Raw genomic sequence first — 26,798 nt, 5'->3', positions numbered from 1 at the left:
GTTGCTTGGTTTGGCATCATGTATTAGCATGATTTTAGAGCTTATAATGCATGCTAATTGCTCTTGTTTATCCCTTTCAAGTGTGCTTGAATGTTGCTTGATTTGAGCCCAAGTGTAGGCCTTCCATCATGTGTATGTGTGCATGTGTTTTGGCTTCTTGTTTTGGTCATTATGGCCACTGTTTTAGGCCTTATTAGAGCTGCCTAATTCATGTATAAGTCCATCTTGCCATCCATTTGCATTGCCATATGTATGCTTGCATGATTGCGTAAGTGCCTTGCCATGTCATGTTGCATTCCTAGCTTGTATGCCTAGGTTGCATTGCATTTTGCATGCATGCCTTGTTCCTTGAATTGGTGATAGGAATTGGGCCTAATTTGTTTGATTGGTTTGCATGCATTTGAAACCAAAGTTGCATGCTTGGTTCCTTGGACCATCATGCATGGAAATGCGTGATTGATGGTCCGAGAACCGAGGCACATGTCCCTTTGAGTCATCACAATGATAAGAGACATGGTTGGTGCATACATGCCTTGAAATGTGCTGCCATGCTTTGTTTTGCCCTCTGTTGCTGTGAGTTGCAGGTTCTGCAGGAATACTCTGCCGACCGGCAGTGTAATGTGCCGACCGGCACCATTTTCTCTGCCGATAGACTCCATTTTGTGCCGATGGACATACCACACTGCCGGTGGCAATCTCAATCAGCCGGTGGTGATCCTCTCTGTCCAAGGGATCAGTCCTGAGGCTTTGACAGCCTCTAGAGGAGGAAAGGAAGGAAAACAGAGGCAGCTTGCGCATGGTGGCGCGCTTCTCGAGGCGTTTTCCTGCTTTAATTAATTTATTTAATTTGTTAATTAAATTAGTTAACTTGTAATATTAATTAGCTTGCGTAGTTAATTAATTTGTAATATTTATTCGGTCCCTCCGAGCGAGGGAAAACTTGTAATAAGTGTGTGTGGGTGGTGTGTATGTCTTCCAACCTCACTTCTTTCTTCCCTTTTACTTACCCGCTTTAATGGTTAGTATTAGGGCATGTTTAAATTAGCATACCTTATGCTATGCATGTGCGCATCCATGCATTTGTATTCCATGCATTTTCAAATACGGATATCACGGTTAGTAGAGGCTGGTCTTCGGACCGGGCGAAAGGGGGTGCTCATAGCTGACCTTCCCCGATCGTACCCAAGCTCCCGAGCCGAGACAACTCTGGTGATGACGGACACGTGGCATTCGGCACCGAGTCAGGGTTTCCTAAATTTCCCCATTTTAAAATATTTAGGTGGCGACTCTGTATCTGGCAAAGCAGTCCATGTTTGGCACTACTTTTTCAAAAATCTGTTTCTCAAAACGATTTGCCAGATTTGGACTCTTTGGTTCAGATTAAGAACCGTGACACAAATCGAGTCCGAACCGTAGCGAGGTCCCCCCTCCGCGGGCGCGTCTACACCTTGCCGCGGCATGGAGAAAAGGAAGCTGTAGCGGAGTACGGCTCAACGTGAATAGTGCATTCAAGCCGAAACCCCGGAAATTCAGCTTTTCCGAGCCATCTAGAGAAGAGATCCAAGATATGACATTTTCTGCGAGAAACGCCTCCATCTTTGTCTAAAACCAAGATGAAATGAATGTTCCCGAAGTTGAGGCTTTTATAGAAGGAAAAACACTATTCACGGGGACACGTGTCAAAAATCTGGAGGCTGCAGGACTGAGTGGCCGGCCGGCCACCTTTTCTGGCTGGCCAGCCATTTACTTTTTCAGAAATGGCCGGCCAGCTGTCTCTCTCTACAAAAAGTGGCCGGCCGGCTCCCAGGGATGGCCGGCAGTGATGCAGTGTATCTCCTCGGCTCTGTTTTACCCTTCGAGGGAGAGTTCCAAGCATTTCCATGCAACAGGAGAGTCAAAGGCCTTCATCTCCCTCCGTTTCGGATGCGTTCCGGTGCCCAGATTGTCAGAAGTACACTCTGTTGTTGCCAAGTTTTGTTTATCGAGTTGTTGTTTTGCTTATCGAGTTGTTTGTCGAGCGGACGTGTTTCGTGTTCTTGAGCCATTGTTCTCTGTTTAAGCAATCTTTGTTAAAGTATTGTTTATTTGCGTTGTCAACGTTGTTGCATTTTGTTTATCGAGTTGTAAACTTGCTAAAGGTTCTGTTATATCTTAGTAAGTTGAGTTTCTTAGTTTGTTGCGTCGGTTCACTACCTGACTTGGTGATTACACAATGCGCATTCCCATTCAATTTCATTCTTGTGCAAAATAAATTGATGCGATACGATGCTAAAAGTTTAAAATACAAACACCTTTTCAAAAGCTATTTCATTCCATCATGCTTTACAACAAACAAAGGTACAAGTTTTACAAAAAATAAAACTGCCTAACAAAGTGCAAAGTGCTACAAACTACTAGCAAAAAGAAAAATAAAGCAGGAAATAGCAACATCAAAGTCCTCGGGAGCGGGAGTGAGAAGCACTCCTCATCCTCTTCTGCGGGACAATCTCCGCACCATCATCATCATCTGAGTCGGAGCTGTCATCCTCAGGATCCCCCTCAGCCTCGCCTCTATTCCCCGAGCCAAAACCGGAGCCCCCCTCCTCAACAGATGTCTCTGACTGACATCGATAGCCTCCTCCTCCTCCTCCTCAGCATCCTCCTCCTCCTCATCAGGCTCCACCTCCACAACGTGAGCCCTGCGTCTGCGGACAGGCCCTCCTCGAGCTCCTCGAAAAGGCCTAGATGGCCCGGCTCCTCGAGAAGGCCCAGATGGCCCCGCCCCCTGAAAAGGCCCGGGTGACCCAACTCCATGAAAAGACCCAGATGGCCCAGCTCCCCAAGGAGGCCCAGGTGGCTTGGCCTGCGGCTGACCGGACCATGAAGGCATCTGAAACAAAAAGTTCAATTCAAATACATCAGTCCAAATATATACATCAGATGCAGATACAAGCAAAGGCTACGTGAAGTGGATGCATGTAAGTGTAGTGTCCAAGTGGGGTGTGTGTCAGATGCGCTCTACACAAGTAGTCTATCGATGCAGTAAAAATCAGCATGTCATCAGAAGTATGATAAATGCCAGAAAACTGAAGGGTACCTGAATCCCCGCGACAGACAACTGTGCCTCCCTACGCAGGACCATGCCCTCGAGTGTGGCCACCAGTCCAACCACCTCCTCCATGTACCCTCGTGGTGGCTGCAAAAATGAGTTCATAACCATCAGTGAACAAAAGAATGTCTAAACATCTGAATGATGAATGAAAAATAGTGGAGCATACCAGCGGTGAGTCAGGATCAATGACGTATCGATCACTGGGCATCGGAGGCTCTAGCGGAATCGGAGTCGGAGAGATAGCTCCATACTGCCACGCCATCAACTCAGTAGGCATATCTGGCCATCCAGGATGAGGATAAGCCGACGGAGTCGGAGGAACCGGTCTACTCCCACCTCTAGATGTACCAGCCCTGCTAGTAGAAGGGGCGTCTGCAGCCCGAGCCCGAGCCTGGCCCGAGGATGACATACCGGCAGGCCTCATCATCGGGATACGAGCTCCCGTCAATGGAGGCATCAAGTATATGTGACGGTAAGTGGCGTAGTCCCCCTCCTCAACATATAGTAAAGCATCACTACCCAGCATGGCGCCGACTACCTCCGAGTGAGAGAGTCTGTCAGCAGTCCGCATGCTGACTGGGGGCACTGCGGGAGGATCCTGAGAAAGATATCCCCATACCTGGCGCAGAAAGCATTCCCCCAGGAACCATACCCTGCCAACCGGCCCTTCAAGCAGGACCCTATACTGGGAGATGTCCGACGCTCCGGTATACTGAAGTCGGAGACCGTCACCCAGGGACACCCAGGGCTGCCATGTGATCTGCGGATGATAAATGCATAAACCAATCAGAAATCGAGAATATACAGAGCAAATCAAAGATGAAAATGAAAGGAACTGAAAGTTCTGAAGTACCTCTGAATGTCGCACAGTGTCAAAGTACTGTCGCAGGTAAAGAGGGTCTCTCGAGGTCTCGGCCGGTGCGGGCCCTCGAACACCAATGAATATGGGGTCATGGGAATCCCTGCCACCTCCAGCTCTGGGGCTAATGATGGGAAGTATACATAAACCCATAGCTGAGAAAAGCAGTGCAGAATGTAAGTACGAAATGCTGAGAGCAAAATACAGACTGTAAAAGTACGCTTTGTGTGCAATGTACAAGTAATGAAGAGCAGAAATGTAAATCAAGGGGACAGAAAAGTACCTCCCAGGCTCTCCAATAGCCGCCAAGTAAATCGCCCCGCCCGCGGGAGGTCGCGCTCATATAAAAGTAAAGGGTAGCCAGGCCGGCGCCACCCCAGTCATATCGATGGACCTGTGATAGGTCAACCAGAGCGCTCAGCAGGTATAGCCCGACTGTGTTCCCTCTGTCGGCGAACAGGGTAGTCCCGAAGAGGAACATAAGGAAACCACGGGCATACTGCTCCGTCTCCTCGGGAGTCTCAGGCACCATCTTCGCCCGCCGGAAGTGGGAAGAGAACCAAGTGTATCGGACTCTCCCAGAAACCCTGTCAACAGGCGGGCGAGCCCCAATAGATACATCCAAGCGGCCTCCCACTCGCCCATATCCTCATCGTAGGGGATGGACCAACCTCCGATGTCAAGGCCGGTCAATACAGCGAAGTCAAAAGGCGTCATGGTCATGTCCCCGGTAGCAGAGAAATGAAAGGAGTTGGTGGTGTCCCACCATCTCTCTACCAAGGCTGCCATCAGTGTCCTCCTGGCAGGACAACGTGACAACCCGACGCAGAAGGGCCCGAATCCTGCCAAGTCTACCAAGTCTCGGACACCCTCCGGGAGCTCAGCGTACCAGTCCTGCGCGATGGTGGAACCATACCCCCGCACACTGCGGGAACCAACCTGCATTCAGAATGAATACATGTGTCAATAATGGAATAAATGGGCTGTGTGCCAATGAGATGAATGGGCTGTGTGCCAATGAGATGAAATGGGCTGTGTGCCAATGAGATGAATGGGTTGTGTGCCAATGAGATGAAATGGGCTGTTTGCCAATGAGATGAAATGGGCTGTGTGCCAATGAGATGAAATGGGCTGCGTGCCAATGGAATGAAATGGGCTGTATGCCGATGAAGTGAAATAAGCTACATACTAATCTATCTGGGCTGCGTGTTCAGAAAATTTGAAGTTTGGGCAGCGTGTTCAACTTTCAGTTAAATTGTGGGCTGCGTGTTCAGAAAATTTGAAGTTTGGGCTGCGTGTTCAACTTTCAGTTAAATTGTGGGCTGCGTGTTCACTATCTATCTGGGCTGCGTGTTCAGAAAATTTGAAGTTTGGGCTGCGTGTTCATCTTTCAGTTAAATTGTGGGCTGCGTGTTCACTATCTATCTGGGCTGCGTGTTCAGAAAATTTGAAGTTTGGGCTGCGTGTTCATCTTTCAGTTAAATTGTGGGCTGCGTGTTCACTATCTATCTGGGCTGCGTGTTCAGAAAATTTGAAGTTTGGGCTGCGTGTTCAACTTTCAGTTAAATTGTGGGCTGCGTGTTCACTATCTACCTGGGCTGCGTGTTCAGAAAATTTGAAGTTTGGGCTGCGTGTTCAACTTTCAGTTAAATTGTGGGCTGCGTGTTCACTATCTATCTGGGCTGCGTGTTCAGAAAATTTGAAGTTTGGGCTGCGTGTTCATCTTTCAGTTAAATTGTGGGCTGCGTGTTCACTATCTATCTGGGCTGCGTGTTCAGAAAATTTGAAGTTTGGGCTGCGTGTTCAACTTTCAGTTAAATTGTGGGCTACGTGTTCACTATCTACCTGGGCTGCGTGTTCTGAAAATTTGAAGTTTGGGCTGCGTGTTCAACTTTCAATCAGTGTGGGCTGCGTGTTCACTATCTACCTGGGCTGCGTGTTCAGAAAATTTGAAGTTTGGGCTGCGTGTTCAACTTTCAGTTAAATTGTGGGCTGCGTGTTCACTATCTACCTGGGCTGCGTGTTCAGAAAATTTGAAGTTTGGGCTGCGTGTTCAACTTTCAGTTAAATTGTGGGCTGCGTGTTCACTATCTACCTGGGCTGCGTGTTCAGAAAATTTGAAGTTTGGGCTGCGTGTTCACTATCTACCTGGGCTGCGTGTTCAGAAAATTTGAAGTTTGGGCTGCGTGTTCAACTTTCAATCAGTGTGGGCTGCGTGTTCACTATCTACCTGGGCTGCGTGTTCAGAAAATTTGAAGTTTGGGCTGCGTGTTCAACTTTCAGTTAAATTGTGGGCTGCGTGTTCACTATCTACCTGGGCTGCGTGTTCAGAAAATTTGAAGTTTGGGCTGCGTGTTCAACTTTCAGTTAAATTGTGGGCTGCGTGTTCACTATCTACCTGGGCTGTGTGTTCAGAAAATTTGAAGTTTGGGCTGCGTGTTCACTATCTACCTGGGCTGCGTATTCAGAGAATTTGAAGTTTGGGCTGCGTGTTCAACTTTCAGTTAAATTGTGGGCTACGTGTTCACTATCTATCTGGGCTGCGTGTTCAGAAAATTTGAAGTTTGGGCTGCGTGTTCAACTTTCAGTTAAATTGTGGGCTGCGTGTTCACTATCTATCTGGGCTGCGTGTTCAGAAAATTTAAAGTTTGGGCTGCGTGTTCAAATTTCAACTAGTGTGGGCTGCGTGTTCACTATTTAATCTGGGCTGCGTGTTCAGAAAATGTAAAGTGTGGGCTGTGTGTTCACTTTCGAATTCGGGCTGTGTGTTCGACAAATCAGTGTTTGAACCGTGTGTTCGCCTCTTAACTAATGTGTACTGTGCGTTCGCAATTAATTACTGAGCCGAGTGTTCAGAAATCCGAGTGTTTAAACTACATGTTCAGGATGCGAGCAAAGTACTATGTCATAAGCTAAACTGCATGTTCAAGCATGGCAAAGGTGCGAAATGTACGAAAAATACAGAAAATAAGGTAAATACCTCTCGGGCCTCATGAGAGAGGTGATGCTCCGGCTCTCGGAGAAGCAGATCCCCGGGTGCTCGCTTGTCAAAGCTAGTAAAGTGACGGAAGACAGCACGAGGGAGGACATGTGCTGGCGGACGGTACCTCCCGGGAATAAAAGGTCGGGTCCTCGGGGGTAGAGTCATGGGATCGAAATCATCTCCGGCACCTGGAAAACCTCCGCCGTGGGGAGAATTGCCCGCCATTTTCAAAGAATCTGCAAAAGGGAGCAAAAATGAGCAAAATGAGTCAAAATTGGAAAAAGTCAACAAAAGTCAACTCTCGGGAAATAAAAAGTCAACAAAAGTCAACTCCCGAGAAAATCTTCCAAATATTAAGACAAACTTACCTCAAATGGTGAAAATGCGAAAAGAAGCTTCGAAACCGAAATTTAATCGCTTCAAAGTGCTTGAAACTGAGTGTTTTTGCGAAAACAATTTACACGGGGCGTTGGAAAACGCATGTGAAACTCAGATCTGGAGAAGAAAAGTGTTGTAGGAGGCAAGAAAGAAAGGGGCCTCGGCTGCCTTTTATAGGCTCAAGGTCTTGGTTGAAGAAGCATGAAGGAAGGAGGTGAAAAAGACCAAACTGCCCTCGGATCTGGGCATATGGCCGGCCGGCCCCCTTTTCTAGCCGGCCAGCTATCTGCTTTTTGGATAATTGGCCGGCCAGCTATCTACTTTATGGAAAACCGGTTGTCCACCTCCCCTCTCTCATATAACCGGCCGGCCATGTCCCCCACATGCTCACCTAGCTCCCTGCAAATTTTGAGGAAGATCGGAGTTCCCGGGACCTGAAAAAGTTCAAGAAAAGTACACTTCCAGTCGCGAAATAGCTCCGCCGGGACTTCAGCTTCAAGTTCTGACATATGTCTCATCATCACTCATCAAAATCAAAGTGTATCCTTTTTGAATGAGTTGTAACCTTTCGGGGAAGTGGGTCGGAGGCCGTAATTGAGTTACCTTCGCCGAAACACGCGTTTCCGTACTCATTGTTTCATGACAAACAGACACCCTGATTCATGCTCGTGTCACATTATCTTGCATTCTCATGAGCATACCCACATTTTTATGCACATTTCTTGATGATAATCATACTTCTGTGTTCGAGGATGCGTTGTCACGCATGTTCCACTTTTGCATTGCGATGCATTCACTCACCGGCGCTGCGTGTGTCGAACTTTCGGAATCACATTGGATATATAGCATATTGTACTTGTCACAATTTCTCTCTTTTGCAGGCACGATATTGTATGTACGGTTCAATTGAGGCTGGTGCGACCAGACGAATCGCGCAGGTATCGTATCTTCTCCGTGTGAGACGTGGCGGGGATTGAATAATCCTCTGCATTCTTAACTGCATGAAATGTAGTTGTTGCTTTGCATTCTTGCTTAAAACTGTTGCATCTATTTGCGAATACTTGCTTCATTACAGCTTGCTGCATTTGCATGATCATTGAGTTATGTTCGGCTTCTTGCATATCATTTGCATTTTGCCCCTGCCTGCGGGCATGCCTGCGGGCACATCTCTGTTTATCTTGTACGTTTGTCTAAGTCTTCGGCCTTGTCAAAAATGGGTCGTCTCTGGGCTTTGACATTCACTCCCGTCACTTATGACTTTCGAGTTCTGTCAAAGAGGGGCAACTGTAGACACCCCATTTTTGACCGACCTTAAGACTCAGATGTCACTGATTGAGCGCTTGGTGATGTTTCATAATGTGCTCGTTCAGAAGTTTCAGAGTTGCGGCCGTGAGCCCTGCCTCCGGACTTCCGAACCCTCTTTTGTACTTTGCCTCGGTTTGCGAACCAGGCTCGGTTTTCTTTGCTTCTTTTCCCGAGGGGAGGGAGAGGTCCCGTAGACCATCTCTCAATGTTCGTAGGCTACATTTGGTGGCCGTAGGCCATTTTGCCCACTTCAGAGTCCGATTTCCGGTTTTCGGAGCCGTCAGGCCGTGTGCCTCGGTTCGGGACCGCCTAACCATCTCTGTTTGTTCTAATTTTTGGCATACATCTTATTTAATCCCTTTTTAGGGACACTGGGGTCTGAGAAACCCACTTCGTGGCCGAATGCCACTTTCGGTGCTTAACAGCCCATTTTCGGGACCCCGAACTGCGTGTTTTGGTCCCCGAGCATTCGTTTTTCAACGGTTTTCGTTCTTTTTTGGCAGGTACCTCTGTTTTATCACCGGGGAGGTCACTGAAGGGTGGGAGGCCAGCAATTGTTGCAGCAACCAGTTATACATCCTCCGACGCCCTCCGACGCCCGTTTTTCGCACTTCCGGGCTAATGTTGAACACCTTGGGCCCATTTTCTCGAACTTTGAACCACATATTTGTGATGTACACACATGGGAGGACCCTAAAAAGTGGTGGCTGGCCAGTAATGTTACTTGACCCTTTTGACCCCCTCCTTCCGGGCTAATGTTGAACCCCTTGGGCCCATTTTCTTGAACTTTGAACCACATATTTGTGATGTACACACATGGGAGGACCCTAAAAGTTGGTGGCCGGCCAGTAATTCCACCTGACCCTTTTGGACCCCTCTTTTCCGAGCTAATGTTGAACCCCTTGGACCCACTTTCTTGGACTTTTAACCACATGGATGTGTTGTACACACATAGGAGGACACTATCAGTTGGTGGCCGGCCAGAAAATCTTCTTGACCCTTTTGACCCCTAGCCGGCCGGCTAGGGGGTGTGGCCGGCCGGCCACCTGCAGCAAAAGTAATGGGCCGGCCGAGCTCCTTACACTGTGCACTTTACAGCTGTGGAGCTTTATCCCCCAGAAAAGATCTTTATCCGGGGGATATTTTGTGGGGGAAAGTTTGTGTCCTTTTCCCCCACCTTTACACCCCCTTGTTGGCCTATATAGCAAGCAAGATATATCCTTTGTTGGGGTTAGAAAACTTCACCTTCAAGCATCCATACACAACTCCATTTCTATACCTCTCATTTCCTTGAAAATCTCTAAGTCCCTAAGCTCCATTCCTTCTACACCACCAAGCTCTACCATCACCACCTCGTTTCCAGCAACAAGGAAGGTTTCTCAAAGGCCAAAGAAGCTGCAAATTCATCCAAGAAGCAACAAAAGTCTTAGTCTTCAAGGGTGAGTAACTTTTCTTCACTTTGACCCTTTTTCTTGATCCATTGGTAAGCCCCCTATGATTTTTGTTTCAAGCTCCGGCCCTAACTGAAAAGGGCCCTCTTTTGAGCTCATCTTCACTTTTCATTAAGGGCTCAACCCTGTTTGAGCCCTCCATGATACACTTGCTTCATTGATCCTCTTATATGTCAAAATCTTGCATGCTATTTTCGACCCATGAGTAATCTGTTTTTGAGCATGTTGTAAACTTATATTAGGCTTATTTTGAGCCCCTCTTCAACATTGAAGAAGGGCTCAACACCATTTGGGACTTCCATGTTGTACCTACCTTTATACTCCTCTTTTCTTCCCCATTCTTGCATGCAATGGCAGCCTACCATGCTTTTGTTTTTGGCCATTTTACAGTTCTGGAAAAGTGCTTATTTTGGTCCATTATACATGTTTTATTAAGGGTCTTTGGCTGTTTGGTGATTATTTTGTATACCTCATGTTATAGCCACTTTTGAGCCTTATTTTGCATCACATTTCTGTCATGTTTGTATACTGATTTTGAGGTTTCCATAAACTGCAAATATTCATATTTTTGGTCCCTCTTCAATGTTGTAGAAGGAAATTTTTCAGTTTGGGTTTTTCTTATATCACTTGCTTCATTACCCCTCTTTTGGCCCCTATTCTTGCATGCCATTTTTGCCATACCTACGCTTGCTGTTTGGCCATGTTTATAACTGTGAAAGTGCCTTTTTTGGGACTGTCTAGCTTCTGTCTTTGCATTTCATGTCCATATTGTGCATGTTTGGCATAGCTATAGGCCATTTCGGGTGCCTAAATTCGCATTTCGGGACAATTCCATGCATTTGGTATCATTTCGCCTCATTTCGGGACTGTTTTCCCCCATATTTTAGTGCTGAAATTCCGTTAGAATGATTGCATCATGTTTCCATGTCATTACATCACATTCTGTCATCGCCTCGGTTTGCGTGCCTGTGTGCACGCACTTCGAGGCACTTCATTTTTATCCGCCGGCATCCTATGTGAGTGTGGCTGAGGCTCACTCATGTTGGTATAAGCCCATATCATGTTTTCATGTCATTTCATCGCATTCTGCCATCGCCTCGGTTTGCGTGCCCGTGTGCACGCATTTCGAGGCACTTCATTTTTCATCCACCGGCATCCTATGTGAGTGAGGCTGAGGCTCACTCATGTTAGTATAAGCCCATATCATGTTTTCATGTCCTTTCATCGCACTCCGTCATCGCCTCGGTTTGCGTACCCGTGTGCACGCATTTCGAGGCACTCCTTTTTTATCCACCGGCATCCTATGTGAGTGTGGCTGAGGCTCTCTCATGTTGGTATAAGCCCATATCAAATTTTCATGTCATTTTCATTGCGTATACCATTGCCTCGGTTTGCGTGCCCGTGTGCACGCATTTCGAGGCACCTCATTTTCATTGCGTATACCATTGCCTCGGTTTGCGTGCCCGTGTGCACGCATTTCGAGGCACCTCATTTTCATAGCATAGCATTTTGCCATCGCCTCGGTTTGCGTGCCCATGTGCACGCATTTCAAGGCGTCTCATTTTCATTGCATTCATGCATTTTCTCGGTTTGCGTGCCCGTGTGCACACATTTCGAGGCATCTCAGTTTGCGTGCCCGTGTGCACACATTTCGAGACATCTCATTTTCATAGCATAATACATACTAGGTTGTATCTTAGATTACAGTCTGTCATTTTCTCGGTTTGCGCGCCCGTGTGCACGCATTTCGAGGCATTTCACTTCCATAGCATCGTGTATATTAGGATTATATCTTAGTTGCATTTCATGCATATCATGCATATTGCATCATGTCCGGAATAGGAGTTAGCCCAGGCACGGGAAACGAGGTACATTTCGTACTCCGAGTGACGGAATGTGTCTCAATTCCCCAGTCATCGACACTCCGGATTATCCATGATGGAGTTAGGTTTTAGCTGTAGTTTCATGTGCATTCATCCTATATTGAGTTGTGCATTTCGACTCCTCTGCCATCATGCCTCGGTATGCGTGATTGGTGGCATGAGGATCGAGACATGCATATATCTGCGCAAATACATTGCTATGCCCCTTTCCTGCTCTCTGTTGCAGCAAAATGAAGAATCAGCAACCTTTTGGGGCTTGGCACGCATTTCAAGAACAGGTGTAAACAGAGGCTAATTGGGGCATTCCGGTGGATTTCCGCGCAAGACAACCCGGACATGCATCATCCATCAGAAGCAAGGCAGTCCTGGCTTGCACGCCAGTTTTATTTGCTTTCTTAGTTAATTCATTAATTAATTAGGATTTTGTAATATTTTGGACTGTAATATTCTTTTATTCGGGACTGTAATATTTGGACTGCATATTTATTCGGACCCTCTGCGCGAGGGCACAATTGTAATAAGTGTGCGTGAGTGTGATGTATGTTTTCCAACCCCACGTCTTTCTCCCTTTTATTTATCCGCTTATGATGGTTAGATTAGGGCATATTTCAATTAGCATACAGTATGACAGCATGTTTGCATCATTCATCTGTATCGCATGCACCGGGCTCGGCGCATCATACTAACTGCATTATCCTTTCAATTCTAAATTGAATATATGATAGTTGTAGCATTTCATATACCATCTTAGAATAGCCGAGCCTGCTATAGTTACATCTTTGCATGTGTTGCATTAGGCATTTCTGTATAATTAGGATCATGCATGATTTCTAATGAAGTTTCTATTTTGGCTTGGAGTACCCGGTAAGTTTTATGCTTTAGCATCCTTGCATGTGTGTAAGTGACTGCCATGAAAAGCATGCTTACCATGAGGCTCTGTGCTTATCTGATATAACTGCCTGAATGCCTGTGGGTGAAGGTTGGGTTATCTGAATTGGAATAAATCATCAAATGTTTCAAGCCTACCCGCGGGTAGCAAACCATTTTAAAAAATAAACATGAAATGTTTTGTTCCAATTCAAGCGATCTAGTCTATACTTGTATGCTGTGCGCATCACATAGTAACCTAGGCTAATAACCGGAATAAGAACATACAATGTTTTCAAAAATAGATATCATGGTTAGTAGAGGCCGGTCTATGACCGGGCGAGCGGGGGTGCTCACGAAGTGACCTTCCCCAATCGTACCCAAGTTCCCGAGCCGAGGCAACTTTGGTGATGACGGACACGTGGCCTTTGGCAACGAGTCAGGGTTTCCTAAATTTCCCAAAATAAAATATTTAGGTGGCGACTCTGTATCTGGCAAAGCAGTCCATGTTTGGCACTTCTTTCAAAAATCAGTTTTCTCAAAACGATTTGCCGGATTTGGACTCTTTGGTTCAGACTTAGAACCGTGACTACGAAAGTCGAGTCCGAGCTGTAGCGAGGTCCCCCCGCGGGCGTGCTACAATCACCCTTATTATTATGTGGCCCATTGGGTTGTCTGTGCCTCGCTCTCGGTACTACAACTCCAGATTGGAGCACTGGAGATGCCCGGATCACGGCTTTGCGTACTTTTGTTGCTTCTTCGATACAGTCACCGCGGAGAGCTTAACAAAACCTCATATTGATCTTTGTCTTTTACTAATTTCACTACTGTCATACTGTTTAACACTTGATATCTTATATTTGACTTGCATCCTTTACCTGTAGATTGATTGACACCCTTCGACGGGCATTCCCTAGGCATCGAGGGTGACCTATACCGTTGCATGGAATGCCTCCACCATGCGAATTTTATTTCAGGGCCTTTTCGGCAAGGTCTATTACTTGGGAGAGAGATTCCTTCGTCAAACTTGGGGTTGAGCCTATCCTAACGTTCCACATCCCCCTCTTCTAAGTATGAGGATTGTCGATGACATTCATGATGGACACCTGATTGACTACAATATGCTGGGAGAGGACGGCGATCTGCATCGCGAAGGCGCCGAATTCATTACATTCTTGTAGACCCTTGTGATGGCTCCTCTTACCAGGGGTGTGGTTCGCGTGTTTCCTATTGCTGCTACTACCGCCACTGCTAGAGGTGTTCCCGCTGCAGCTCCCATTCCTGGGCTTTCTACGATTCCTACTGAGGTCATACACATGTGTAAACATCCCATTTTTGACCGACCTTAAGACTCGGACGCCATCGATTGAGCGCTTGGTGATTTTTCGGAGTTTTTGGCCCAGTGCCTTGCCTCCGGGCCTCTGAACTCTTTGTGTTTTGGCTCGGTTTGTGGACCAAGCTCTGTTTTCCTTGCCTAGAGGGAGAGACTGGTCCGTAGACCACTTTTCCCTCTGGAAGGCCAGTTTCCGGTTTCCGGAGCCTTCGGCCGAGTGCCTTGTCTTGTTTCCCTTTTGGTTTCGTTTCGAACCGAACCTTGTTTTCTCTTCCCTGGAGGGAGAAGGAGGTCATGTAGACCACCCTTTTTGTGGTCGTAGACCACTTTTCTCGCTTGGAGACTAGTTTTCGATTTTTAGAGCCTTCGGCCGTGCGCCTTGTCTCGGGGCCGCTTAACGTTCTCTATTTGGCGTGGTTTTTGAACCACACCTTGTTGCCTCTGCCTAGAGGGACACTCTGGTCTTGGAGACCACTTTTAGTGCCCGTAGACTAGTTTTTGAGGCTTCCGGTTGCGTGCCTTGCCTCCCGGACTTTTGTCTTGCATCCTTTTTGGTTTGTTTTTTGCACAAACCTTGTTTTCCTTGCTTGGAGGGTGGAATAAGGGTGGGAGACCAGTTCTTTCCCTTGGAGACCACTTTCCTTCCTGCCAGCCAGTTTTCTAGTTGGCTAGCTGGTTTTCTTGATCTTTGGACCACCAATAGTGGTCGGCCATCACACCACTACCTTCATTTCAGTGTGCAGACTACCTTTCTACCATGGCCGACCACTTTCTTCCCGGGCCGACCACTTCCACTGGTCGGCCGACCAGTGTAAGTAGCTGGCCGACCACTTCAAGTGGTCAGGAGCTTTCCAGCACCTTTTTGGAGATATTTTTTGGCCAGCTGTCACAACTGGAGGGCACAGAAACCATCCTCCAAACACGTGTATGGAGGGACGACTTTAGGCCTTAAGCTTGTCCAACAAGCTTAACCTTTGGTTCTCTATAAAAGAGAACCTCCCCCCTCTTGCCTTAGGTTTAGATTTTGGTGCTTGAGTTATACATATCACTCTATCTCTACAATCCTCCATCTCTTTCATATTTGTGCCTTAAAGTGTCATTTTATCACACTTTTGCACACAAACACATAGTGAATCACCATCCTTTTGTTGCTGAGGCACTTTGAGATTGATTTTGGAGTTTTTGGACTGGTTTGAGCTCAAAGAGGTTGCTGGAGTTGCAGCCTTGAAGTGGTTCTACAAGGGTGAGTTACTAACCCTTAAAACCCTTGTTCTTCTTTAATCTTTTGGACCTATTTACATGCTTATTTTGGCTTGACTTTGTACTGCAAAAAGGTCTAATTTTTTATGCTTGTAATGTTTGTTTCAGATCTCTTTTGTGTTAGGGGTGGTCTCCCTCCTCTTGTGCCTTGTTTGGCTTTGCTTTACACCATCACTTTAAGCCCTTGAGATCACTTTCTCTTGGCCTTTTGACCACTGAAATCCAATGGATTTTCAATGGTAAAACTTGTGTTTTGAGGCCTTAAATAGGAGAGTGTCATCCCCTCTCCTTGTGTTTTGTATGCTTGCTTTGTATGCCTCATGTTTGAGCATGTTTGTTAAGCTTATGTTGGCTCCATCTTAGCATGTATTTGGGGTTATTTTGACATGGAATACCACTACTTTCCTTTGGTTTTGTCACCTCATGCATGCTTTATACACTTGTAGTGTAAATTTTCCAAACTAGCTTTATGTGCCTCATGAAGTAGCATGTCTTTCTAGCATGTTTTGAGTCCATCTCAGTAGGTTTTTGGTGTTGTTTTAACATGCCTTAGATCTGTTTTGGCTTGGTTTGATGGCCCCATGCATGCTCCATGCACTTGTAGTGCAATTCCATTTACTAGCCTAATGTGTATCATGCTTTAGACCATCATTCTAACATGATTTTGGCTTAACTCTAAGAGGATTTTATTCATGTTTTAGCATTCTTAAGCACTGATTTGTGTTTTCTTGGTCATGTATGCCATGCTTTGTATAGCTATAGTGCATACTAGCTCACTAGCTTTGTGTATTGAGTCCATTAGCATGCATTACTTGGACTATTTTCTTAATTTGGCATCATTTGAAATGTGATTTAAGTACATGTAGTGTGGTCATACACTCACCTTTGTCACTCTTTCAATGCTTTGAAGGGTTGGTACTTTATGCCTTAAACATGAGTCATTGTGTATGCCTTCATGCCTAAGCTTGCGAGCTATCATTTCAGTGTGTTTTTGAAGTTATTTTGCCATGATATAACTCTGATTTTTGTTGGCGAATCCATCTCATGCTTGGCCTTAGTAGGTGTAGTGTAATCCTCCCTTTTGGCCTTGCATATTTCATGCTTCATGCTCACCATGCTAGCTTATTTTGGGTTCCTTCCATGCATGTTTTAGTATCATTTTGACATGCTCTAGGACTATTTTGGGTTGTATTTGCCATAGGCATCATGTATTGCATAGCTGTAGTGCAATTGGCCTTGCTAGCTTTGAACTTTGGGTACCATAGCATGCTTCATTTGTGACATGTGCATGATTTGGCATCATTTAACATGACATTCCAGAGCATATAGGACTGCCATGTTTCCATTTCTTTCACCTTTTGAGTGCCTCTAAGGGTTGTGCATTGTTGCCTTGCTTATGGCCTAGTGTGTATACATGCATGCTTAGACATTTGAGCTTCCATCTTAGTATGTTTTGGTCATTGTCTTGACCTATTTGAGCTCTGTCCATGGTTGGTTCATGCATTTGTGCCATGTGTTGCATGTCCCTTTGTATAGTCCTCTTTGCTAGCTTTAATGCTTAAGGACCCTTGCATGCTTTGTTTTGCATTTCATCCCATCATTTTAGCATTATGGCCACTGTTTGGGCTTGATTGAGGTCTGTCCATTTTCAGTTTAAGTCCATTGAGCATGTTGTTCAAATGTTGTTACATTGCATCATGTTTGCATGCTTGAGTTGCATTGTGTTTTGCATGCTCGTTATTTGCATTGTTGATGTATACTTATGTTACATTTCATTATGCTTGCATTGTTATTTGCTTTGTGTTGAAATGCTTATGTTGCCTTGCATTGTGTATGCATGTCATTAACATTGATAGATTGCTCATGTTGCATTGCATTGCGTATGCATGCATGACATTGTGTTTAGCATGTTTGAGTTGCATTGCATTTGTTCGGATTAAGTGTTAATCCGAGCACGAGAAACGAGGGACGTTTCATACTTGAAGTAATGAAACGTGCCTCAATTCTCGGTCGCCGACGCTCTTGATCATGCATGATAGAGTTTAAGGCTCTATGTGTAATGTGTGCATTCATTTACATTGAAATGTGCAATCTTGCCTCTTTGGCCATTGTGCATCGAGATACGTGATTGGTGGCCCGAGGGTCGAGAACCGTACTCCCTTGAGCTTATGAAATGATAGGGAGGTTGGTTGTGCACACATACATTACAAATACATTGCTATACCCCTTCTTGTTCTCGGTTGCAGCAAACTGGAAGTATGGCAGCAAAACTGGTCGGTCGACCAGAAAAACTAGCTGGCCGACCTGTTTTTCTGGTCTGCAGCAATGGCAAGTGGTCGGCAGGTGGTTGGCAACACCAATAACTGGTCGGCAGCCCTCCTGAGGGTCCCCAAGATGAGTTAGAAGCTATCTGGAGCTTGGTGCAAGGTTCTGAGAACAGCTGCAAACAGAGGCATATCGGGGCATCGCGATGAATTTCTGAACGAGGCGACCGAGCATGCATGCACTCCTCATCCTGAGGACCTCTTTTTACTGCTTTCCTTAGTTAGTTTATTCTTTGGTTCTGCATTTAAATAGTTAATGCATTTAACAATTCGTTTGTGTTTAATTAGCTAGTGTAGTTAGCTAATTAATTTCTTTTGTAATAGTTAGTTAACTAGGAACAGTTAATTAGCTTCGTTATGTAATAATTAGTTTAATTAGCTTAGATTAGCTAATTAGCTTATTATTCAGACCCTCCGTCGAGAGGGCAAAACTGTTGTAATAAGCGTGCGTATGTGTGAGGCATGTCTTCCAACTCACATTTCTTTCTCCTTTTTACTTAACCGCTTACGATGGTTAGTTTTAGGGCATATTTTCATTAGCATACCTTATGCTTGCATGCGTACATCCATTCATCTGTATTGTATGCATCGGGCTCGGCGCATCATACTAACTGCATTGTATTTCAATACATTTACTTGAATACGTGTTCAACAACATGTTATCAAGTTGCATTCACATGACATCTTAGAATAGCCGAGCCTATCTTAGTTGCATTTTTGCATGTGTTGCATTAGCCATCTCAACATGAACTAGGATCATGCATGATTTCTAACTAGTTCTATGTTTTGGCTCGGAGTACACTCTGAGTGTTTATGCTTTAGCATAGTACATGAGATGTATATGTTTCCATAAGGCTAACTGCTTAAGTGATTAACTGCATGAATACCTGTGGATGAAGGTTGGATGGCTTGAATTGGAACAATTCATCGAAATGCAAGTTTTAAGCCCACGTAGGGGTGGCAAAATCTACGACTTAGCCTACTTGCGAGTAGCACCTCTAAACTGTTTTCAAACAAACGAACATGAAATGTTTTGTTCCAACTTAGGCGATCTAGTCTATAGTTGTATGTTGTGCGCATCACATAGTAATTCTAGGTTAATAACTGGAATAGGAACACATGTGTTTTCAAAAACAACATATCATGCTTAGTAAAGGCCGATCTTTTGATCGGGCGAGCGGGGGTGCTCCTTGCATGACCTTCCCCTCTCGTACCCAAGTTCCCGAGCCGAGGCAACTTTGGTGATGACAGACACATAGCCTGAGGCACGAGTCTGGGTTTCCTAAATTTCTCCAAAATAAAACATTTAGGTGGCGACTCTGTATCTTGCAAAGCAGTCCATGTTAGGCACTTTTTTATTAAAATCGATTTTCCAAAACAATTTGTCGGATTTGGACTCTTTGTTGATTTATCGGTCTCACATTGCACTTTGTGAGATTAGATTCAGAACCGTGACACGAGTCTGAACTGTAGTAGCTAAGAAAAAAACGATTTGCACCCTTGCGCGCGGATAGAAGATTTCCGGGGCGGTCTACAATTTTTGGCGACTCTGCTGGGGACTTTGAGAACTTGACTCGAACTCATGATGTCTTGTTTTGATTACACTTATGTGTTTCTTTGCATTGCATGTGCATTGGTGTGCCTAGGACACCGTGTTCGCTGTCTGCTATTCCTAAACGGTTAGCCGGAGGCCGCGTGCCATATGGTTGACCGATTACGGGCTCTGCCACGATGGGAACACAAACCTTGGTTGTTACCAAGGCACCCTTTTTGACCATTCGACCTAGTGCATATCGGAATCCGTAGTGACCATTCCAAACTAGGATAGGTTTCTTATCTAGTTGTAGGTTGTTTGAAATCACTGTATGCGTAGTGAAACCCTAGCTCCTGACAAAATAGGACAGGGAAACCCTACCCCAGCATAGTGGTGTTTTGGTTCTTACTTGCATGATATTTGCTGTCAGAGTGTGTCTTAGCAAGCTGTGTGTATCAGTCTGCAAGTCTGGTTATCAGGCCTGAGGCCATCAGTATTTGGGAATCAGTTTTACCTGAGGGTATCTGATTTGAGGCAGTGATTTGTGGAACAGTGATCAGTGGTTAAGAACAGTTATTTCAGCTTGTGTTTACCAACTGTGTGTTGTCTTTAATTTATTCAGCTCATAACATAGCACACTGCACTTTCTGGTTGTTTGTTTCCTTATTATACTTTATTTATCTTTTTGCAAGGTAGTTTAGCACTATTGCTTCTGATCAGACAGATATTCCCCGAGCACTCGGGGTTAGAGGTCGAAGACTTCATCGATCCGCGGATCTGATAGATGGACAAGTAGTGTTCCTTTCTTTACCCCCAGTTGCTAGACGGAGGTCAGTAAGGCGCAGTGTATCAGTACAGCGGTTGCAAAATCAGTGGTCCTTGAGTAGTCGGGCTGAGGTTTCAATTTCTACTGCAGAGACAGATATACCAGTTGTTCAATTAGATCAGCACAATATGGCATCTATGAAGGACATGATACGTCAGCTCCAGGAGAGTATGCAAGCCATGCAGCAGGATGCTGCCCGTCAAGCAGAGTTCGCCGCCCGCCAGGCCGAGGTTATGGCCCAACAGGCAGAGCTGATTGCCAGACTTCAGCAACAGCAATAACCACAGCAAGCCGGAACATCTGCTTCGCACCCACCTCCTCCCCCACCTAGAGTTCCAACACTAGGGGAGACAGCAAACGTCCAGGAAAATACGGATGTCCCAATGGGCCCGGCTCCACCCCCAATCCTACCTCAGCTATCCAAGGCACCCACCAATCTAGTGGATACACCCTTTGAGTTTGAGGTGGATCCAACAGCACTGAAGGTGAGCAACCTAGAAAGGCTGTTCAAGAAGGCTCAAGGCGTGAAATCCATTCCGGATATAGAGGATAGATATACCTATTCGGCCGTGACTCTGCCAGACCGGTTTAAAATGCCGCACATAGACCGTTTTAACGGTTTTAGATATCATATGGTGCACCTGCGGCTGTTTTCGGATATCTTAAGGCCAATGGGCCTCTCTAGATTACAGAAGTTTTCCCTCTTTGGCCGGACCTTGTCAGGTGTTGCGGCTGTTTGGTATGCAAAGCTGGAGGACTCTGTTAAGAGCAATTGGGGGGAGATGGCTGAGGCCTTTATAGCTCAATACTCTATAACACGTAGGTCGAGGTCATTACTCGTGATCACGAGACAACCAGGCAGGAGCCGAAGGAGAGCTTCTCTGATTTTGCAACCCGTTGGAGGGCCAAGGCCTCGATGATGACCATCAGGCCCGTTGACAAAGATCAGATACAGATGGTTGTGCATAACCTCCAGCCCAAGCTCATGCAGAAGATGATCGTTCTCCCCCTTCCTACCTTTGTAGATTTACATGAGATCGGGGTGCAGATCGAGGACGCCATGAAACAGGGTTTGATTGACCATGAAAGAGAGCAGCCCAAGAGGACATTCAACCGCAATACGAATGCAGGCACAAGCAGTGCTGTAGCTGCCAGGACTTCAGATGTGGGCATGGTTGCCACCACCACTCCAAAAACCCTTCCAGCAACACCCTTTACCAGTGCATCCGGAAGTAGCTCGCAAACAGCCAGGTATGCACCCCGAGGCCAAAGAACCTTTACCCTACTATACATGTCATTGTCCAAGGCTTCGGGGGGTTTTATCAAGAAAGGGCACCTGAAGCCCCTAGAGCCGCAACCCTTACCAGAAAAATGTCCTCTCTCCCATAACCCGGCGAAGTACTGTACTTATCACCAACAGCATGGTCACGAAACCGACCAGTGCTTTCGATTGCGTCATGAGATTCAGGATCTCATTGACAACAGGGTGATCGTGCCTCCAGAGAAGCCGAATGTCACCACCAACCCACTCCCACCATATAACCAAGCTCTACCTCCCAAACGCGTCAACCTGATCCAAACTGGGGTTGTGCCATACGACCCTAGTATATAAATCACACCTTCCCACCTACCCAAGACGGAGGTGTTCATTCTTGACAGCGCTGACTTATGCATGTTGAGCATCTCCTAAACCCAACCTGAACTGGTGGTTGTTGCTATCGAAGGTAGAATTGGGTCGACTGTTGAGGCAGATAGGAATGATCATTCAGAGCCTGAGGGGTCTGCAAGCTTCCTGTACAACCCGAGTGGTTAAATCACAACAACGCGCCAGGCTAGGCTGAGAGTAGAGTTGCTGGTTGGGGCAGAGATCTGTGTAGTTCGAGAGGATGGACGTAATCAGGGGCTAGATGACCTAGCAGAGTTGGAGGAAGACATTGCTAACCTTCAGTTCTTTAACGAACAGGACTCAGGGGACGTGACTGTAAACTGGTTTGATCTAGAAGGGTGAGTGGAAGCTACTGGCTGGCTCAGTGACGAGCCAGATGTTATTGAGCAGCCTCAGCTAGAACAGAGTTCGTCAGAGATGAAGACATCCGCAGTGGCCGAAATGGCCGGGAATCAGAATAGATTGCCGGAGAGCACTGGTGTTAAGAATTTTGCTCGGCATCAGAGCAGTTTGAGCATAGAAGATACTAAGCAGCAGGCTGCACTGAAGCAGTTCGAGCAGGAAAAGGTCGAAGATCTCGAGAGTGCCAGGATGGCCAAAGCCCCTGCAGGGATGGAATGTGCTGTGAGCACAAGGATGAAATGTGTTGTGCGCACATAAGCAGTTGTAACGGAACCGGCCAGGTGTCTGTCGATTGTCGATGGCATGTGGTGGGAAGACGACGACTTATGTCTTGCCCACACTGACGAATATTGGGGGGAGACCCAACCGGATGATACCTGGTATGTGGGAGAGGTGGACCGCATGACCAGGAGTGGGCGGTATTTCAAGCCCCCACACTTGGATCAACCAGAGGCGTCCGGGAAGGACAAAGAAACAGAGAAACAGAAAGAAAAACTGCTCGAAGAGGAGGCTGTGCTGAAACAACTTAAGAAAATCCAAGCAGACATCTCTATCTGGGGACTGCTTATGGCCTCAAGAGTTCACCGACAAGCTGTCCTTTTTGCGATGGACAAGGCCAAACTTTCAATCGATACCACACCTGAGCAGTTGGTGGGATTTTTTTTTTCGGGAGGAGCTTCCCCGACGTTGACCTTCACTGATAAGGAACTGCCGCCTAAGGGCTTAAACCATAACAAACCACTCTATATCTCTAGGGAGTGCAGAGAGAAATGGATACCAGTGGTTCTTGTTGACATAGGATCTGCTATCAACGTATGCCCGTCGAGGACGGCATATGCAATCGGGTTGAAACCCGCGGACTTTGTGCCTACTGCCCAAGTAATGCGGGCATATGATAATACCAGTAGAGAAGTGATGTGGACTGTGCAGATTCGGACTCAGGTTGGTCCGAGGCAACAGGATATTGACTTTCATGTCTTGGACGTTCCCGTAACCTTTAATCTACTCCTAGGGCGGCCGTGGCTGCACCAGGTGAAGGCGATCTCTTCCAACCTGAACCAACTGCTGAAATACCCTCACGGGAAGGGGGTGGCCATAGTTTTTGGGAATTCTTCATTCCATCCGCCGCCAGAGATTTCTACGCCCGTTCTGGAGATTGAACATGGCGCGAAAGATGTGTTTTTGTCGGGGTCCACCCTAGCCGAGGCCCGGGTTGTACAGAACATCTTAGCTGTTGATGAGGGGTTATACGTCAGTGCACAGTCTGGGTAACTCATGAACAAGCTCTAGCACATCCCTAGGATGGGATTAGGGCGAAGTGGCTGGAAGGGCATTGCAGCATCGGCCAAAGTGCCGTACAACTCGTATACCTTTGGCCTAGGTTATCTGCCTACCAAAGAGGATTGGGCGAGGATGGGAAAAGAAATGGCCAGAAGAGCCAAAGCCAACCAGGCCGAGAAGAATTATGAGTTGATGCATCGACCTACCCAGGGGACCCTAAACAGACGCTTTGTCCGGGAGGGGGAAGACTTCCCATTCTGCGGCTTCCCAGAGCCATGGCTAAATGTAGAGAGGCGACGCTTGCCGAGATTTAAGATTTTCTTTGACTTGCAATTGTCCGAGGACGATGTTGCCGAAGAGCAGACAGACCCACAAACTGAGGCTGAGTAGGGAAAGGAGGAGGATTCGGGTTGTGCGGCTGTGGCCTTCGAGTACTTTTTTGTTCCCTTAATTTATTGCATTAATCAAGACTTTCAAAATTTCGATGAAAACGACGAGAAAGAAATTCCTCCGATTTTGAAATATTTCCTTGATAAAGAGCAGGCGAGGATTGTAAAACCCTTGGTTGATGAAATCACCACAATTAATGTTGGTACTGAGAAGGACCCGTGGCTGGTCCAGATTGGGTCCATGTTGTCTTCGGAGGAGCGCAAGCGCTAAGTTGCTTCGTTAAAAGATTTCAAAGACATTTTCGCGTGGTCCTATGAAGACATGCCTGGAATCAATCCTGACATTGTATAGCACCGGATCCCTCTTGACCCAGAGGTCTGACCTGTTAAGCAGAAGCTCAGAAGGATCCGACCGGACTAGGCTCTCAAGATCAAAGAAGAGGTCACCAAGAAAATTGACACAGGGTTCCTGCTAGTATCTGAATACCCAACTTGGTTGGCCAATATAGTTCTAGTGCCGAAGAAGGATGACAGAATTTGGGTATGTGTAGACTTCATGGATTTGAATAAAACCAGTCCGAAGGACGACTTTCCTCTGCCGCATATCGACGAATTAGTGGACTTTACTGCTGGCCATGCGTTGCTCTCATTCATGGATGGGTTTTCAGGCTACAATCAGATTTTGATGGCACCCGAAGACCGGGAGAAGACTGCTTTCACCACCCCATGGGGGACCTATCGTTATAGGGTGATGCCGTTTGGGCTGAAGAATGCTGGGGCTACGTAGTAACGGGCCGCGACCACAATATTGCATGATGTGTTCCATAAAGAGGTTGAGGTGTACGTGGATGACCTGATTGTCAAGTCCAAGGAAAGAGAGGGCCACTACACCACCTTGCAGAAATTCTTTCAACGGATCAGAGAGTATCAGTTGCGGCTGAATCCTCAGAAGTGTACATTTGGTGTTACAGCAGGGAAAATGCTGGGGTTCTTGATCACACAAAGAGGTATCGAGGTTGATCCTTCCAAAATCAAGGCCATCTTAGAAATGCCACCACCGAGGACTGAAAAGGAGGTGCGAGGCTTTCTGGGTAAAGTGCAATTCATAAGACGGTTTATTGCAAAATTAGCCTTGACTTGTGAACCACGCTTTGGCCTACTGAAGAAAGGAAAGAAATTCCAATGGGACGGCTGATGCCAAATTGCTTCCGAGCAGATCAAATAATATTTACAGAACCCACCTGTGTTGTCACCGCCTAAGCCGAGGAAACCGTAGATTCTGTATCTTTCAGTGGCTGAAACAATAATGAGCTGCATGTTTGCACAAGACCCTGAGGACAAAGTGGAGAAGGCTATCTACTACCTGAGCAAGAAAATGCTGGATTACGAGACCCGCTACACTCCGCTGGAGAAGGCTTGTCTGGCCTTGGTATGGGTTACCTGGAAGCTGCGGTACTACCTGTTGGCTCACTCCGTAATACTAGTTTCAAGATTAGATCCAATGAAATATCTCTTCGAGAAACCAACACTTACATATAGGCTAGCCCGTTGGTTGCTTCTGCTTTCCGAATTTGATCTGACGTACATGACACACAAGTTAGTGAATGGGAGAGCGGTAGCGGAGTTCCTAGCTGATCACCCAGCTGAAAGGGATGAAGCAGTTGAGTATTTGTTCCCAGAGGAGGCCATTCTGCATGTCGAAGAAGAGACTTGGACGATGTACTTTGACGGAGCATCAAACCAATACGGGTATGGGATAGGGGTGTTGCTGATAGCACCCGACAATTCTCGCATACCACGGGCATTCAAACTCCAGTTCAGAGTATCGAACAATGAGACAGAATATGAGGCATGTATTGCTGGATTAGAAGCCGCCCTAGAACTAGGGGCAAAACGGTTGGATGTCATCGGGGACTCGAACCTTGTTGTATCTCTAGCCAAAAGAGATAGGAAAGTTAAAGAAGAAAAGATGAGAATCTATCACCAGACCTTGGAGGTGCTAATTCCTCGGCTTGAGAAGCTGAATTTCGCCCATCTATTAAGAGAGAACAACAAGTTCGTTGATTCATCAGCAACTCTATCTTCTACGATAGACATCCCTTTTAGAGTCCGGATGCGTCCGATCATCATCGAACATAAATTCATGCCGGCCTACGAGGTGATTGCTGCCATAGATAAAGTACAAGATGAGAATCCCTAGTATTACGATGTCTGGAACTTCTTGGAAAAAGAGGCGTATCCACTAGTGGGAAATGCCAAGGATAAGAGGGCAATTCAAAGAATGGCTGCTCAGTTCATCGTCTGCGGGGGTAAACTATACAAGAGAGGTCATCTCGGGATGCATAAGCTGTGTGTCGATGCTGAAGAATCCAAGCGCCTGATAGAGGCCATCCATGGAGGAGAGTGCGGAGCGCATATGAACGGGGTGATGCTAGCCCGGAAGATCCTTAGACAGGGTTATTACTGGTCCACCGTGGAGGAGGATTGTATTGGCTTTGTTCGGCGATGCCACAAATGTCAGATCCATGAAAACCGCATGAACATTCCGCCGTCTAAGCTGTACAACATGACTTTGCCATGGCCATTTTCAGTCTGGGGGATTGATGTAAGTGGGGCTGTCACTCCGACGGGGTCCAACGGGCATGAGTACGTTCTGGTAGCGATAGGCTACTTTACGAAGTGGGTTGAGGCCCAATATTATGCGGTGTTGAAGGTATCGCATGTCGCTAAGTTCATCAGGAACAACATCATATGTCGCTACGGGGTCCCGAACGAGATTATTTCGGATAATGGTTCCCACTTCAGGAAGGAGGTGATCGATTTGCTGGAGAATTACAACGTGGCTTTTGATAAGTCATCTACATATCGGCTGCAAACCAATGGAGCAGTTGAGGCCGCCAACAAGAACATCAAGAACATTCTGCAGAAGATGGTGGAAACCTACCGGGACTGGCCAGATAAGCTGC

Source organism: Camellia sinensis, chromosome 14 (assembly GCF_055761805.1).
Source record: "Camellia sinensis isolate YWXY chromosome 14, ASM5576180v1, whole genome shotgun sequence".
NCBI classification, from domain to species: Eukaryota; Viridiplantae; Streptophyta; class Magnoliopsida; order Ericales; family Theaceae; genus Camellia; species Camellia sinensis.
This window is presented reverse-complemented; position numbering follows the sequence as displayed.